The sequence below is a fragment of the Oryctolagus cuniculus genome, chromosome 2, assembly GCF_964237555.1.
Source record: "Oryctolagus cuniculus chromosome 2, mOryCun1.1, whole genome shotgun sequence".
Taxonomy (NCBI): domain Eukaryota; kingdom Metazoa; phylum Chordata; class Mammalia; order Lagomorpha; family Leporidae; genus Oryctolagus; species Oryctolagus cuniculus.
Genome location: NC_091433.1, coordinates 50639031 through 50655827, shown reverse-complemented (window position 1 = coordinate 50655827; position 16797 = coordinate 50639031).

Here is a 16797-nt window from a genome sequence, read left to right as displayed (position 1 = left end):
TTTTTAAGATTTTAAAAATTTATTTGAAAGTCAGAGTTATACAGAGAGAGGAGAGGCAGAGAGAGAGAGAGAGAGAGAGAGAGAGAGGTCTTCCATCCACTAGTTCATTTCCCAATTGGCTACAACAGCCAGAGCTGTGCCGATCCGAAGCCAGGAGCCGGGAGCTTCTTCTGGATCTCCCACGCGGGTGCAGAGGCCCAAGGACTTGTGCCATCTTCTACTGCTTTCCCAGGCCATAGCAGAGAGCTGGATCGGAAGTGGAGCAGCCGGGACTCGAACCGGTGCCCGTGTGGGATGCTAGTAGGTGGTGGCTTTACCCACCACGCCACAGTGCTGGCCCTACATGTAGTCATTCTACATGGCTGCTTGAGTTCCTCACAGCATGGAGGAACTAGACTTCAAAGGTAAGTGGAGGGAGAGAGAAAGCAAGAAACAAGGAGATAGAAAGTGGCAGAGAACCAGGTTAAAACCATATCTTTGGGGCTGGTGCTGTGGCATAGCAGGTAGGGCCACCGTCTGCAGTGCTGGCATCCCATATGGCCACTGATTCCAGTCCTGGCTGCTCCACTTCTGATCCAGCTCTCTGCTGTGGCCTGGGAAAGCAATAGAAGATGGCCCAGGTCCTGGGGCCCCTGCACCCTAGTGGGAGACCTGGAGGAAGCTCCTAGTTCCTGGCTTCGAATTGGTGCTGCTCCAGCTGTTGTGGCTATCTGGGGGGTGAACTAGTAGATGGAAAACCTCTCTCTCTGACTCTGCCTCTGCCTCTCTGTAACCCTTCCTTTCAAATAAATAAATAAAATTTTAAAAACAGCCATATCCTTTTTATGACCTAGCCTCTTAGAGCATCTCTTCTGTCATACTCCAGTGGTCATTGCAATAATGATCCCATCCAGGTTCAAGGAAAGGGAAAATAGATTCTACTACTTAATGGGAAGTGACAAGAAGTTTCTGGAAGAGCATGAAATATTGCACATTGCATCCATTTTTGAAAAATACAGTCTACTGGGTTCTACAATCTGTAAAATTGTCAAGATCATGAAAGTCAAGGAGTGAAAAACTAAAAAGACATGGAAAGTGAGTACAAAACATGATCCAGGAGTTTCTTTTGCTATGAGGGGAATTGGAAAGTTGGTGATATTTGAATATGGCATTAATGCTGATTTACTTAGTTTTATTATCTTGTTGTAGAGAGAATGCATATAGAAACTATATACTCAAGTATCATGGTAGAAAGGCATCATGTCTTCAACTTCTCAGTTTGGAAGAAATTTTATATACAGGTTGAACTCTCCAATCTGAAAGTCTAAAATCCAAAATGTGCCAAAATAGGAAGCTTTTTGAGTGCTGGCATGATGCAAGTGGAAAATTCCACATCTGACCTCTTGTGAAGGTTGCACTTCCAAAATTGTATAAGATTATCTTCAGGCTATGAATAAGGTATATATAAAACATAAAGATTTTCATGTTTAGATTTGGATTCCATCTCCAAGATCTTACATTCCATAAATGCAAATATTCCAAAAATATGAAATACTTTTGGTTTTCGATAAGGGATATTCAACCCATACACCCCCCCACCCTGACATGTGCATACATGAAGAGAGAGAAGAATAAAGCAAAGGTTGTGAAATTTCAATGTTTGAGAACAATAGGCAAGAATATATGGGAAGTTTTGTAGTTTTCTTGCTACTTTTCTCTAAGTTTCACTTCAGAGGTGAGAATTTTGAGGTGAGAAGGAGTGGAAAAAAACCCCAGTCAGGGAAGGAAAATTTCTTTTTCTGTCTCTCTCTCTCTCTCTCTCTCTCTCTCTCTGTAACTGCCTCTCAAATAGATAAAATAAATCTTTAAAAAGAAAGAGAGAGAGAGATGGAGAGAAAGAGGGAGAGAGATCTTCCATTTGTTGGTTCACTCCCCAAATGGTCTATGCTCTTAATCCACATAGTATCCTGGTCCTCAAACAATACTTAAAAAAAATCTTTCCTCCAAGAAAACAGCAGTATCAATTTACTGTAACTGAACTCTTTTAAGCATTTGAAGAATATGTACTGCCAATTCCACAGAAGGTATTCCAGAGAATACTGAGTCAAAACTGAGTCCTGCTTTTCTTTTTTAATAAATCTTTTTTAAAAAATTATTTATTTATTTGAATGTCAGAACTACAGAGAGACAGAGACGGGGGGGGGGAGGGAGAGAAAGAGAGAGAGAGAGAGAGAGAGAGAGAGAGAGAGAGAAAGCGTGCTAGCTTCCATTCACTGGTTCACTTCCCAAATGGCCACAATGGCCAGGGCTGGACCAGACTGAAGCTAGAAGCTAGGGGTTTCATCTGGGTCTCTCACGTGGGTACAGGGGCCCAAGTATTTGGGCCACCTTCTGCTGCTTTCCCAGGTGCATTAGCAGGGAGCTGGATTGGAAGTGGAGCAGCAGGGACTTGAACTGGTGCCCTTATGGGGCACCAGCATTGCAGGCAGCAGCTTAACATGTTATACCATGACACTGGCCCTTATTCAGTCTTTCAAATAAAATAAATCTTTAAAAAAATCCCGAGGTCTCAATTTTTGGCATTCCTTGAAGATTGGCAGAATTGGCAACATCAAGCATACATTTTCATGTGACATAAAAGGAATTGAATAGATAATCTAATTTAAAATTTTATTTAATTTAATAATTATTTAATATATTTATTGACAGAGACAGACACAGAGATATCTTACACTTGCTATTCCACTCCCCAAATGTCTGCAACAACCAGGGCTGGGCCAGGCCAAACAACAGGAATCCAGAACTCAATCTAGGTCTCCACATGGGTGGCAGAGACCCAAGTACTTCAGTCATCACTTACTATCTACTAGGATGTGCGTTAATACAGTCACCCTAATATGGGATATTGGTATCCCAAGCAGTCTGCCAAATGCCTGTCCAATTTGTTTTGCTTATTTATTAAAATTTGTTTTTATTAATTTGAAAAATTGAGTAATACAGTCTTATATCTCAAAATGTAAAATGTATGTTAAAAAGTGTTTAGTACAAAAATACAGTCAAGAGGAATATGTTCTAGCACAGCAGGATGATGGTAGTTAGCAATGATTTTTGGTATATTTCAAAACAGTTAGAAGAAAGGACTTTGAATATCTCCAAAACAAGAGATTAAGGAGTTATAAAATAACCTACAGAAAATGAAAGGCAAATATAACCTGGAAAGATGCCCTAGAAAGAGCGCTCAGTCATCTTTTCTTTTATTGGCATATTTCAAAAGCTTCCAAAACTTTTCATGACAGCATTCTCACTTGTGATTGTAAGAATCTCAAAGAAAAATTAGTTCTGATCCTAAAAATAATGCTACCGTAATTAGATTTGGCATGATTATTTATGTTAGTTCAGCTAGGCTGTGAGTTCTTCACATAGTTTGCTTTCAAATCTGGAGCCATAAAATATTGAATTAAATCCATGTTGCATTTATTTGTCACTATTGTTCCTAATGCAGTATCAGTCATACATATTATTTATAACTTGTAAGCATTAGAATAATTTATAAACTCATGAGTGAAAGAGTAAATACAAGTAAAACTAGAAAATATGTGTCATTGAACTATCATCAAAACACTATCAGAATTTGTGGAACATGGAAGAAAATTTGTAGTCCTAAATGTTTATAAGAGAACATGAGAAAGGCTGAAAGCAAATGAGTAATTAATTCACTTTAAGAAGTTACGAGGGGCCGGCATTGTGGTATAGTAGGTTAAACCTCTGCAAGGAATGCTGGCATCCCATATGGGTGCCAGTTCATGTCCCAGCTGCTCCACTTCTGATCCAGCTCCCTGCTAATGCACCTGGGAAAGCACTGGAAGATGGCCCAAGTCCTTGGGCCCCTGTACCCACATGGGAGACCTGATGGAGTTCCTGATTCCTGGCCGCTCAGGCTATCACTGCCATTTGGAGAGTGAACTAAGGAATGGATAACCTCTCTCCCTCTTGCTCTATAACTCTGCCTTCCAAATAAATACATTTTTTTTAAATGGAAGTTACTAAAGGACAGATGAGAACTCTCAAGAAAGTGGAAAGGAAGAACTAGAACAGAAATGGAATAGAAAACAAACATACAAAATAGAACTTCAGAAAAGCCAAAATGTGGAATGTAAAGATTAATACAATTGAAAACCTCAATCAAGATTAAGAAAAAGGAAGAAGGCACAAGTAAACAATAGCAGGAATTTAAAATGGGGTAAAAACCTTATATACTGCAGATAATAAGAGGATATCATAAATTAGGAAATGGATAAAATGAATGAGTTCCCGAAAGTCAGTGTATCCAAACTGGCTCAAAGCCCATGACATCGAAGGCTTAAGCCACAAAAGAAAACAATAGACAGACTGACCTCATGCAGTTAAACTTCGTGGACCAAGGCACATTACCAACAGAGTAATAAGGCAACTCACAAAATGGGAGAAAGAGTTGCAAATCCTTTGTTTGATAAGGGGTTAATATCTAGAATAAAGAACCCCTAAAGCGCAACAATAATGTGAAAACACAGAATGTGATTGAAAAACTAGCAAAGGACTGAACAGACCTTTCTCCAAAGGAGACATGCAAATATGCAATAAGCACATGAAAAGATGCGCCATATTACTAATCATTAGGAAAATGCAAGCCAAAATCACAGTGAGATACCAGTTCACATTCATTAGGATGACTAATCTGTTAAAAAACCAGAATACATGTGTTGGTGACGATGTGGAGAAACCGGAACTCTATGCACGGCGGGGAGAACACGCCATGGTATATAGATGCTGTGGAAGACACTATGATGGCTTGTGAAAAAAATTGAAATCAGAATTATGATCCAGCATTGCCACTTTTGGGCGTGTAATCAAAGCAATTGAATGCAAGGCCTCAAAGAGCTTTGTACATCCACCATTTTCATAGTAGTATTTTTCTGCTTGTTTTTTAATTTTTATTATTTTTCTTTTCCTTTATAAATTTTATTTAAGCTGTATAAGTTTCTTGTATTTCATATATACAGATTTAGGAACATAGTGACACTTCCCACCCCAGCTTCCCTCCTGCCCATGCTCCAACCCTTCTTCCTCTTCTCTCTCCTATTCCCACTCTTAATTTTTACTAAGAGCTCTTTTCACTTTACTTCATGATCCTAAGGTTAACCCTACACTAAGAATTCAACAAATAATATGAAGAAAAAAAATCACTGTTCCTCAAGAGAAGAGACAAGGGTTGTAAACAGTCATCAAATTTCAAAATGTTCATTTTACTCAAATAATTACATTTTAGGTGCTCTATTAGTTACCTCAGATCAGGGAAAACATGATATCTGCCTTTTGGGACTGGCTTATTTCACTAATTATAATGGTTTCCATTTACATCCATTTTGTTGCAAAAGACAGAACTTCATTTTTTTGTCACAGCTGAGTAGTACTCCATAGTGTTGTGTGTGTGTGTGTGTGTGTGTATGTATGTGGGTGTGTATATCATAATTTCTTTATCCAGTCATCAATTGATGGACATCAGGGTTGATTCCATGTCTTAGCAATTGCAAAATGAACTGCAATGAATATGGAGTTACAGATAACTCTTTCATATGCTTCTTTCTTTTGGTTTGGGTAGATGCCCTGGAGTGGCATGGCTGGATCATATGGCAGGTCTATATCAGATTTCTGAGGTATCTCCATACTGTCTTCCATAGTGGCTTTACCAGTTTACATTTTCACTAACAGTGGATTATGGTACCTTTTCCTCCACATTCTCACCAGCATTTGTTGTTTGTTGATTTCTGTATAACAGCCATTCTAACTCGGGTGAAGTGAAACCTCATTGTGGTTTTGATTTGCATTTCCCTTATAGCTAGTGATTCTGAGCATTTTTTCAGGTGTCTGTTGGCCATTTGAATATCCTCTTTTGAAAACTGTTTAAGTCCTTTGCCCATTTTTTTAAGGATTTATTTATTTATTTGAAAGAGTTACACAGAGAAGAAGAGGCAGAGAGAGAAAGAGGCCTTCTATCCACTGGTTCACTCCCCAGATGGCCACAACAGCCAGAGTTGGGCTGATCTGAAGCCTGAAGCCAGGAGCCAGGAGCTTTTTCCGGGTCTCCCATACGGGTGCAGGGGCCCAAGGCCTTGGGCCATCTTCTACTGCTTCCCCAGGCCGTAGCAGAGAGCTGGATCGGAAGTGGAGCAGCCAGGACTCAAAGTGGTGCCCATGTGCGATGCCGGCACTGCGGGCTGCGGCTTTACCTGCTACGCCACTGTGCTGGCCTCCTTTGCCCATTTCTTAACTGGATTGTTAGTTTTGTTGGTGTTGAATTCATTGAGCTCTTTATAGACTCTGGATATTAACCCTTTATCAGTTGCATAGTTTGCAAATATTTTCTCCCAGTCTGCTGGTTGCCTCTTCACTTTGCTTCTTTTTTTAATGCAGAAGCTTCTCAGCTTGATGTAATTCCATTTGTCAGTTTTGATTTTGAGTGCCTGTGCTTCTGGGGTCTTTTCTAAGAAGTTTTTGCCTATGCCAATATTTTGCAGTTTCCCCAATGTTCTCTAATAATTTGATGGTATCTCTGTCTCTCCCTCTCACTGTCTGTAACTACCTCTCAAATAAACATAAATAAATTTTTTTAAAAGGAAGACAGAGTTACAGAGAGGTAGAGACAGAGGCAGAGAGAGATCGATCTTCCATCTGCTGGTTCATTTCCCAAATGGCTGCAATGGACTGGAGCTGGGCTGATCCGAAGCCAGGAGTCCGGAGCTTCCTCTGGGTCTCCCACATTAGTGCAGGAGCCCAAGAACTTGTGCCATCTTCCACTGCTTTCCCAGGCCATGGCAGAGAGCTGGATCAGAAGTGGAGCAGCGGGGATTCTACCTGGCATCCATATGGGATGCTGGCACTGAAGGTGGTGGCCTCACCCGTTGTGCCACAGCACCAGCCCCCTTTTTCTTTCTTTAATGTGTTATAATTTTCATTGTAGAGATCTTTGACATCCTTGGAGCCGTGGTGAATGGGATTGCAGTTCTTTCTCAGCCATGGCATTGTCTGTTCATACAAAGGCTATTGATTTTTGTGTGCTAATTTTATATCCTGCCACTTTACCAAACCCTTTAAGAGTTCTAATAGTCTCTCAGTGGAGTCTTTTGGATCCCCTATATATAGAATCATGTCATCTACAAATAGGGATAGTTTGATTTCCTCCTTTCTAATTTGTATCCCTTTGATTTCTTTTTATTGCTTAATGACTCTGGCTAAATCTTCCAAGACTATATTGAATAGTAATGTTGAGAGTGGGCATCCCTGTCTGGTTTTGGATCCTAGGGGGAATGTGTCCAGCTTTTCCCATTCAATAGGACTCTGGTGGTGGGTTTGTCATACATTGCCTTGCTTATGTTAAGGAATTTTCTTCTATACCTAATTTATTTAAGGTTTTCCTCATGAGAGGGTGTTGTTGTATTTTATCAATTGCTTCCTCTGCATCTATTGAGGAAATCATAAGGTTTTTGTTCTTCAGTTTGTTAATGTGATGTATTACATTTATTGATTTGTGAATATTGAACTATCACTGCAGTCCAGGGATAATTCCCACTTGGTCTGGGTGAATGACCTTTCTGATGTGTTGTTGGATTCGATTAGCATAGCAGTGCTTTTCATAAATGCTGAAATGTGGAAGCAATTCAAATGTTCATCAACACATAAATGCGTAAGTAAACTATGTGTGGTAGGTATACATACAAGCACCATTATTTAGCTTTAAAAAGGAAGAAAATGTTGACAAGGTATGACAGGGACTAACCTTGACAACATTATGTTAAGTGAAATAAGTCAGTCACAAAAAGACATATACTGTATGATTACTGTTATATAAAGTACCTAGAGTAGTCAAATTCATGCCAGGAGTTGGAGGCAGGGGAGAATGAGGTTTTGGTGAGTTTCATCTAGTTTTGCAAAAGGAAAAGTTCTGGAGACGGATGGTGGTAATGTCCCCATAATGTGAATGTACTTAATACCCTGGAACCATGTACAAAAATGGATAAGATAGGATGGCAAATTTTATGTTATATATTTAATCACAATTCAAAAAATTAGTAACCTTGTGATTTCACAATTATGAAAGAGGTTATGTCAGGGATAATAGTTTATGCATAGTTTTTCTTATGGGCCAAACATCATTTAATTTTTTAAAATTTATTTATCTGAGAGACAGAAAGACTGATAGAAAGACAAAGAAAAAGAGAGAGGGACTGATAAAAAGGCAGAGAGAGAGAGAGAGATCCCATCTGCTACTTCACTCACAAATGCCCATAATGATTGACACAGTGCTGAAGCCAGAAGCTGGGAACTCAGTCCAGGTCTCCCATGTGAGTGGTAAGAATCCAATTGCTTGAGCTATCACCTGTCTTATCAAATGCTGAATAATTTTTCAACATATTTTGGTATAGGCTGAGCATTTAAAAAATAGTGCACCAAATAGTTAGGGGGAGGTCAATTTTTGTGATTGCTTTTTGGTAAAGGTGGTGGTTCTCTGCTTTCTCTGCAAAGGCCACAAGAGCAGGGCTCTAGCTGAAGACCATAGAAACTCTTCTTTGTATGGTTTCAAAGCCCGGAGTCCTAACATTTTCACGATGTCTCATGGCTTGCAACCCTTGTATTTCTTTATTTTTTAAAATATTTTTATTTATTTATTTGAGAGGCAGTTACAGACAGAGAGAGGGAGAGCAGAGAGACAGGTCTTCCATCCACTGGTTCACTCCCCAAATGACTGCAATGGCCAGAGCCGAGCCAGTTGGAAGCCAAGAAGTAGGAATTTCTTCGGGGTCTCCCACACGGGTGCAGGAGCCCAAGCACTTGGGCCATCTTCCACTGCTTTCCCTGGCCATTAGCAGAGTTGGATTGAAAGAGGAGCAACTGGGACAAGTGGAGGCTTACCCTGCTTAGCCACAGTGCCGGCCCTGCCGTATTTTTATTTTTTAAAAGGACCTTCTGTCTTTTCTTTTTAAAGTAGAGAATCAGCTGGTGCAGCAGGTTAAGCCGCTGCTTGCAATGCTGGGATCCCATATCAGAGCACCAGTTCAAGTCCCAGCCGCTCCACCTCCAATCCAGCTCCTTGCTAATGTGCCTGGTATTTAGGCCCTGGCCACCCACGTGGGTGACCCAGATGGAGTTCTGGGCTTCTGGCTTCTGGCCATTGTGGCCATTTTGGGATGAAGCAGTGGAGAGAAGATCTTTTTCTCTAACTCTGCTTTTCAAATAAGCAAATTTTTTTTAAAGTAGAAAGATCAAATATGATGACATAATTTTTCATTTGCAAAAGGAGTGGCTGATTCTTAGTGATACAAATTAAATGGAAAGGCAACGGATCAAATAAAATCATATTTAACTCTGTAAAAATGGCAGATGGATGGTCCCAGGATTCCAGTCCCTTGGAAAAACCGTCAGCTGGCCCGTGATGATGTTCTCCTGGCCATCCACACTCAGAGGTCTGGCTGGCCCATGGCAGGCTAACTGGTGGAGCACAAAGCTGGTGGTCAGCCTCACCTAGACCTGGACATGCTTGAACACCTGGGATAACTTCCAGCAATGCAGAAGAATGTCTGCTTTTCAAAGCTCCTGAGGAAATGAAGGTTTTTTTTTTTTTTTTTTTAAAGAGAAGTCAGTTAGTTTACTTTTTTTTTTTTTTAACTTTTATTTAATGAATATAAATTTCCAAAGTACGACTTATGGATTACAATGGCTTCCCCCCCATACTGTCCCTCCCACCCGCAACCTTCCCCTTTCCCACTCCCTCTCCCCTTCCTTTCACATCAAGATTCATTTTCGATTCTCTTAATATACAGAAGATCAGCTTAGTATACATTAAGTAAAGATTTCAACAGTTTGCTCCCACACAGAAACATAAAGTGAAAAATAATAGATGATTTTTTAAATGATGATGAAATCAGATCAGACCTATTGTCATGTTTAATCCCAGTGAGAGTCAAGTTGGGAATTAATAATTTCTTCTTTTTTTTTTTTTTTACAGAAGATCAGTTTAGTATACATTAAGTAAAGCTTTCAACAGTTTGCACCCCCATAGAAACACAAAATGAAATATACTGTTTGAGTACTCGTTATAGCAGTAAGTCTCAATGTACAGCACGCTAAGGACAGAGATCCTACATGAGGAGTAAGTGCACAGTGACTCCTGTTGTTGACTTTACCAATTGACACTCCTGTCTATGGCATCAGTAGTCTCCCTATGCTCCAGTCATGAGTTTCCAAGGCTATGGAAGCCCTCTGAGTTCTCCGATTCTTATCTTGTTTAGACAAGGTCATAGTCAAAGTGGAGGTTCTCTCCTCCCTTCAGAGAAAGGTACCTCCTTCTTTGAAGACCTGTTCTTTCCACTGGGATCTCACTCACAGAGATCTTTCATTTAGGTGTTTGTGTTTTTTTTTTTTTTTTTTTTTTTTTTTTGCCAGAGTGTCTTGGCTTTCCATGCCTGAAATACTCTCATGGGCTTTTCAGCCAGATCGGAATGCCTTTAGGGCAGATTCTGAGGCCAGAGTGCTGTTTAGGACATCCGCCATTCTATGAGTCTGCTGAGTATCTCGCTTCCCATGTTGGATCACTCTCCCCTTTATTTATTCTATCGGTTAGTATTAGCAGGTACTAGACTTGTTTATGTGCTCCCTTTGACTCTTAGTCCTTTCATTATGATCAATTGTGAACTGAAATTGATCACTTGGACTAGTGAGATGGCATTGGTACATGCCACCTTGATGGGATTGAATTGGAGTCCCCTGGTATGTTTCTAACTCTACCATTTGGGGCAAGTCAGCCTGAGCATGTCCCAAATTGTACATCTCTTCCCTCTCTTATTCCCACTTTTCTTTTTCTTAAAAAAACCAATGAGTCTAGTGGCGATGGGCAGCCATCGTGGGGTCACAGGCAGCTGTTTGTGTTCTGGGGGGATTGGCTCCTAGAAGGAGCTTTCCTTTCCTGCTCCCTTTTCTCTCTACCTCTCCTCTCTTCTCTCCTTCCTGCCCCAGGTATTCCCATGCATTTCCCAGGTTTCCTAGTAGTGCATTTTCCTAATCCTTCGTTAGTTGTCAAAGACCCCAGACAGCTGTGTGATTTACTCTGGGGCCTTTGTGTCCTGGTCTTGGAAAGCGTGTGTGCAGGATTCCTGGCCTCTTAAAGCATGAGATTTATTAAGGATGTATCTGTGTCACGATTTTGTCAGCCATAAAAATTATTTTAAATTTATATGTATTGAGAGAGAGATAGAGATTGAGGGGAGACAGAGAAAAACATCACAGATGGTGTGAGGTCTTCCATCCAGGTCTCCCCCGTGGGTGGCAGGGACTCAAATGCTTGAACCACCATCGGCTGCCTCCCAGGGTGTGCTGGGATGGGAAGTGGAGGAACCAGAACTCAAACTAGGCATTCCTCCAGGAGATGCAGTGACTCCAAGCAGCAGCTTAACCTGTTGCACCACCATACCTGTCCCAGGGCAGGCATTCAGGTCTCAGTGAGGAAGCTGGAGTCAGTGATGGCTGTGGAGTTGAAGGGCTCGGGGTGGAATCAGGACGGGGGAAGCACTTGCAGCTCCAGCAGCTGAACGGTGGAGAGGACGGCCATGGCTCTTTCCGGGAAACCTCAGACCTGGGCTTTGGGAAGAGGCTGCCCTGGCTTCTGCTGTGCACTGAGCTTCCTGCCTCTCCACTCTGTCTTTGACTCCTTGCCAAGTGTGGTGTCAACGTAACTTTCAATCTTCTTAGATGCTTAACTGTGTCTCTTAGGAACTTGTTCATGCCGTTTTTCTTCTCCCAATTGCGTGCCCCAGTTTTGCTTTTGTTATAAAATCACCGCCTCTGGTGCTGGCGTTTGGAGGGCACCAGGACGTTCAAGTCTCAATGTTGTCAGCCCCTGTGCAGCTTCTTGGGAGCCAACTGAGCTGAAGTCCTGTTTGCCCCTGAGATGGTGGTACCATTTGCAAAGGCTTCTGAAGAAAGGCTTCTCCCAGCTGCCTGCAAAACACAGCCACGCCTGTCCCATGCTGACACATCTAGTTTTTACTCTTAGACTGGAATCTCACCAGAGCCTAGAACCTGGCTATTGTCTGATCATGCAGTAGCTCAGCTCCCAGGGCTGATGGGAGGGGTGGTGCCGTTTAACCCAGCGGCCACATCCCCACCATTCGAACAGAGTTGCTTACAGGAACCTGAAGCAGGGAGGAATCTCTCTCTGTCTTGCAATTTCTGGCAGCTGTAACCCCAGCACCTGATGCAATTAGAGGCTTATCGGCTTTCCTGATTGGGTATTTAAGGAGAGTGACGAGCAGAGAGACAAATGTTATTTCTTTTACCTTTTGTAAGATGTGAAAGGGAAAAAGAGAACACAAAACACATTTTCAGGTGGTGAAATAGATGTGCAGTATGTTTTGCACAATGTTCTTTTGTATCCAAGATATAGTTTAGTGACTGTTCCTTTAGTGACTGGCAAGCAAACTTTGTCAAAATACTTGTAATTGGGAGAATAATTAAATGAATTTTTAAAATTTTTTTTTTAATTTTTTTGACAGGCAGAGTGGACAGTGAGAGAGAGAGAGACAGAGAGAAAGGTCTTCCTTTGCCATTGGTTCACCCTCCAATGGCCGCTGCGGCCGGCGCGCTGCGGCTGGCGCACCGCGCTGATCCGATGGCAGGAGCCAGGAGCCAGGTGCTTTTCCTGGTCTCCCATGGGGTGCAGGGCCCAAGCACTTGGGCCATCCTCCACTGCACTCCCTGGCCACAGCAGAGAGCTGGCCTGGAAGAGGGGCAACCGGGACAGAATCCGGCGCCCCAACCGGGACTAGAACCCGGTGTGCCAGCGCCGTTAGGCGGAGGATTAGCCTAGTGAGCCGCGGCGCCGGCCCTAATTAAATGAATTTTATAACTACCACCTCTACCAAAAAGAAATCATAAAAACTGACCTCCCCCTAACTATTTGGTGTACTATTTTTTAAATGCTCAGCCTATACCAAAATATGTTGAAAAACTATTCAGCATTTGATAAGACAAAAAAAAAATCCAAATTGAACTACAAAAAAATACAGAAAAATGAATGCATTCTTTTGCTGAAGTCTATATTTATATTTTACAGAATGAATGACATGATTACGCTAACATTAATGCCACAGGACTGTAATTGGGGCAATATTTGTAGCTGAAAAGGTAGAGGCAAAGGTAGTTAATATGTTTTCATATGAGGGGTCTTCAGAAAGTTCGTGGAAAATGTGTGTTAAGAAAAAACTCCATGGATTTCAAAATTTGTTGCATCAAAATAAACTTACCTTTTTTTTAAAAAAGATTTATTTATTTATTTGAAAGGCAGAATGACAGAGAGGGAGACAAAGAGGGAAAGAGAGGGAAGAAATTTACTGGTTCATTGCTCAAATGGACACAACAGCCGAATCTGGGCCAGGCCCAGGTTGGGAGCCAGGAGCTCTATCTGGGTCTCCCAGGAGGGTGGCAGGGGCCCAAGGACTTGGGGAATCCTCTGCTGCCTTCTCCCAGGCATGTTAGCAGGGAGCTAGACTGGGGGTGTAGTAGCTGGGACCGGAATCAGGCACTCCAATGTGGCATGAGAGCAAAGTGCTGGGCTGCAACAGAGTTACAGAGAGGTAGAGAGGTAGAGAGGTAGAGAGAGAGAGAGAGAGGGAGAGGTGTTCTATCCCCTGAATCCCCTGATTCACTCCCCAAATGGCCACAACAACTAGAGATGAGCTGATTGGAATCCAGGAGCCAGAACCTTCTTCCAGGTCTCTGGGTGCAGGGGCCCATCCTTGTCCATATGGGATGCTGGTGCTGCCAGCTGGGGCTTTAACCCGCTGCATCACAGCGTCAGCCCCCCAAACTTACCTTTTAATTCCATTCCCATGAGCTTTGTGAAGTACCCTTGTATAATGGAATAGCACAGAGCCACTTGAAAAACATATGCATTTGTAAGAAAGAGGAACATGTACACTTTTTATTTTATTTTATTTTTTGACAGGCAGAGTGGACAGTGAGAGAGAGAGACAGAGAGAAAGGTCTTCCTTTGCCGTTGGTTCACCCTCCCGTGGCCGCCACGGCCGGTGCGCTGTGACCGGCGCATTGCGCTGATCCGATGGCAGGAGCCAGCTACTTATCTTGGACTCCCATGGGGTGCAGGGCCCAAGTACTTGGGCCATCCTCCACTGCACTCCCTGGCCATAGCAGAGAGCTGGCCTGGAAGAGGGGCAACTGGGACAGAATCCGGTGCCCTGACCGGGACTAGAACCCGGTGTGCCAGCGCCGCAAGGCGGAGGATTAGCCTAGTGAGCCACGGCGCCGGCCATGTACACTTTTTAAAAAGTGAAAAATGTGGATTGTGGACCACAAAAGACCTGATTCTGTATTTGGAAAGAAAGATTTGCATGTGTGCGGCGGTCACTGCACCTGCATACACAGCAGATTTGTATGTTTAAACTTAAAGACGAGTTAGGAAGCATAAGCATCATATGCCAACACATCCTTTTGGATGTGGGACTGGATGGAGTCACATTCTGTAACTCAAACAAGTGATGGGATTATGGGTCATTTTGATATCTTTTTTTATTATTAAAAAAGTTCTAAACGCTGTTAGGTCCGGAGCAAGACTTAAGTCCGAGATACGTGGGGGAAGTTTGAGCCAACACTGCCCTCTGCTGGGGTCATTGTGTCATGCACCGGCTTGGTTGGCGTCCGGGCTCTGCCGCAGACCCTCGGGGCTACTGGAGAGGGCTGCCCGCCCAGAACCTTAGGAAAGTGCTGGGGACGGAGACACGGAGGTCCCTCAGGTCCCCACCCCAAACCTGGGCTTCACGTCAGGATTACGCTGGAGCCTCCCACGTAGAAACGAATAGCGCCAGAGGCCCCAGAACTGGAGGGAATGGCTAGAACCAGGCTGCACTACCAGTGCAACCTTGGACAGGACAGCAAATCTTTTTCTTTTTTTTCTTTTTTGATAGGCAGAGTGGACAGTGAGAGAGAGAGACAGAGAGAAAGGTCTTCCTTTTGCCATTGGTTCACCCTCCAGTGGCCGCAGCAGTCGGCACGCTGCGGCCGGCGCACCGCGCTGATCCGATGGCAGGAGCCAGGTACTTATCCTGGTCTCCCATGGGGTGCAGGGCCCAAGTACTTGGGCCATCCTCCACTGCACTCCCTGGCCACAGCAGAGAGCTGGACTGGAAGAGGGGCAACCGGGACAGAATCCGGTGCCCCGACAGGGACTAGAACCCGGTGTGCCGGTGCCGCCCAGCAAATCTTTTTTAAAAAAAATTTTGTTTGTTTATTTGTTTGTTTATTTATATTTATTTGAAAGCAGGGGAAGAGAGAGAAATAGATATATAGAGAGATCTTTCATCTACTGGTTCACTCCCTAAATACTCGCACCAACCAGGAGCTCCGAAGTCAATGCAGGTCTCCCTCATGGGCTGACAAGGACCAAATATTTGAGCTCTGATCTGCTGCCTCCTAGGATGTGTCAGCAGGAAGCTGGATGGGAGGTGGAGCTGGGCTCAATCCCAGCACTTTGATATGGGATGTGGGTGTCCCAGGTTGCTGCTTAACCTGCTGCACCACACGTCTACCCAAGAGCAAATCTTTTTTTTTTTTTTTAATTTATTTACTTATCTGGAAGACAGAGTTACAGAGAGGCAGAGAGAGAGAGAGAGAGAGAGAGAGAGAGAGAGAGAGAATCTTCTACCCACTGGTTCATTCCCCAGATGGTCACAACAGCCAGAGCTGGGCTGATCCGAAATCAGGAGTCAGGAGCTTCTTCCAGATCTCCATGTGGGTGCAGGGGCCCAAGGACTTGGGCCATCTTCATTGCTTTCCCAGGCCATAGCAGAGAGCTGGATCAGAAGTGAAGCAGCCGGGACTGGGACCGGTGACCATATGGGATGCTGACACTGCAGGCAGCAGTTTTGCCTGCTATGCCACAGCGCCGGCCCCAAGAGCAAATCTTTAAACCTGTTTTGCAGATGAGGTAGATTAAGGATTTTGAGCTGAGAGGATAATCTGGCATCACTCAGGTGGGCCCCAGATACCATTCCAAGTGTTCCTATGAAAGAGAGGTGGAGGGAGGTTAGGCACACACACACACACACACACACACACCTTGGAGGTGGGTTGATGTGAGGGCAGAGGTTTGAGTGACACAGCCACAAGACAAGGAGACACCAGAAGCCACCAGTAGATGGTTTGCTGAGGCCGCTGGGAGGAGCAAGGCCCTGCTGACCCCTTGACTTCAGTCTGGTGGTGCTGGCTGAGGCTTCCAGGCTCTCCCACTTTGCCAGGGACCTTTACCAGGGAAAAGAACCTGCTGTGAAATTCTCCCTTTTAAATTCTAGCATTTCTTTTTCCTTTTGAGACAGGCATATGCCCCAGGTGAACTCTTCTCCGAGGCAGGAAGTAATCTTATTTCCAGTACAGCTCTAACAGGATTCCCATTGCTTAATACAGGGGGATAAGCAAAGCATTCGGCAGCTACATTCCCACCCTGGCAGTGAGGTGGGCAGCTGGGGGGCGGGGGTAGGAATGTTGCCCTTCGCCTTTATCCTCGGATAAAGTCGCGTGCTAATGCAAAGACTGACTTAATGTAGTCGCTTTTAGAATTCCTTAGTACATTTTATTTTACTTAGTTGTTTATGTTACAGATGTTAATTTTCATCTACTTGAAATGCAGAGCCTAGGCTGGGTGGGATAGAGAGTGAATTGGGAAGGAAGGGAAGGAGTAGCTTTTCCTGCTGCAGGGCATGAAGGCGGGATAAGGAAGGC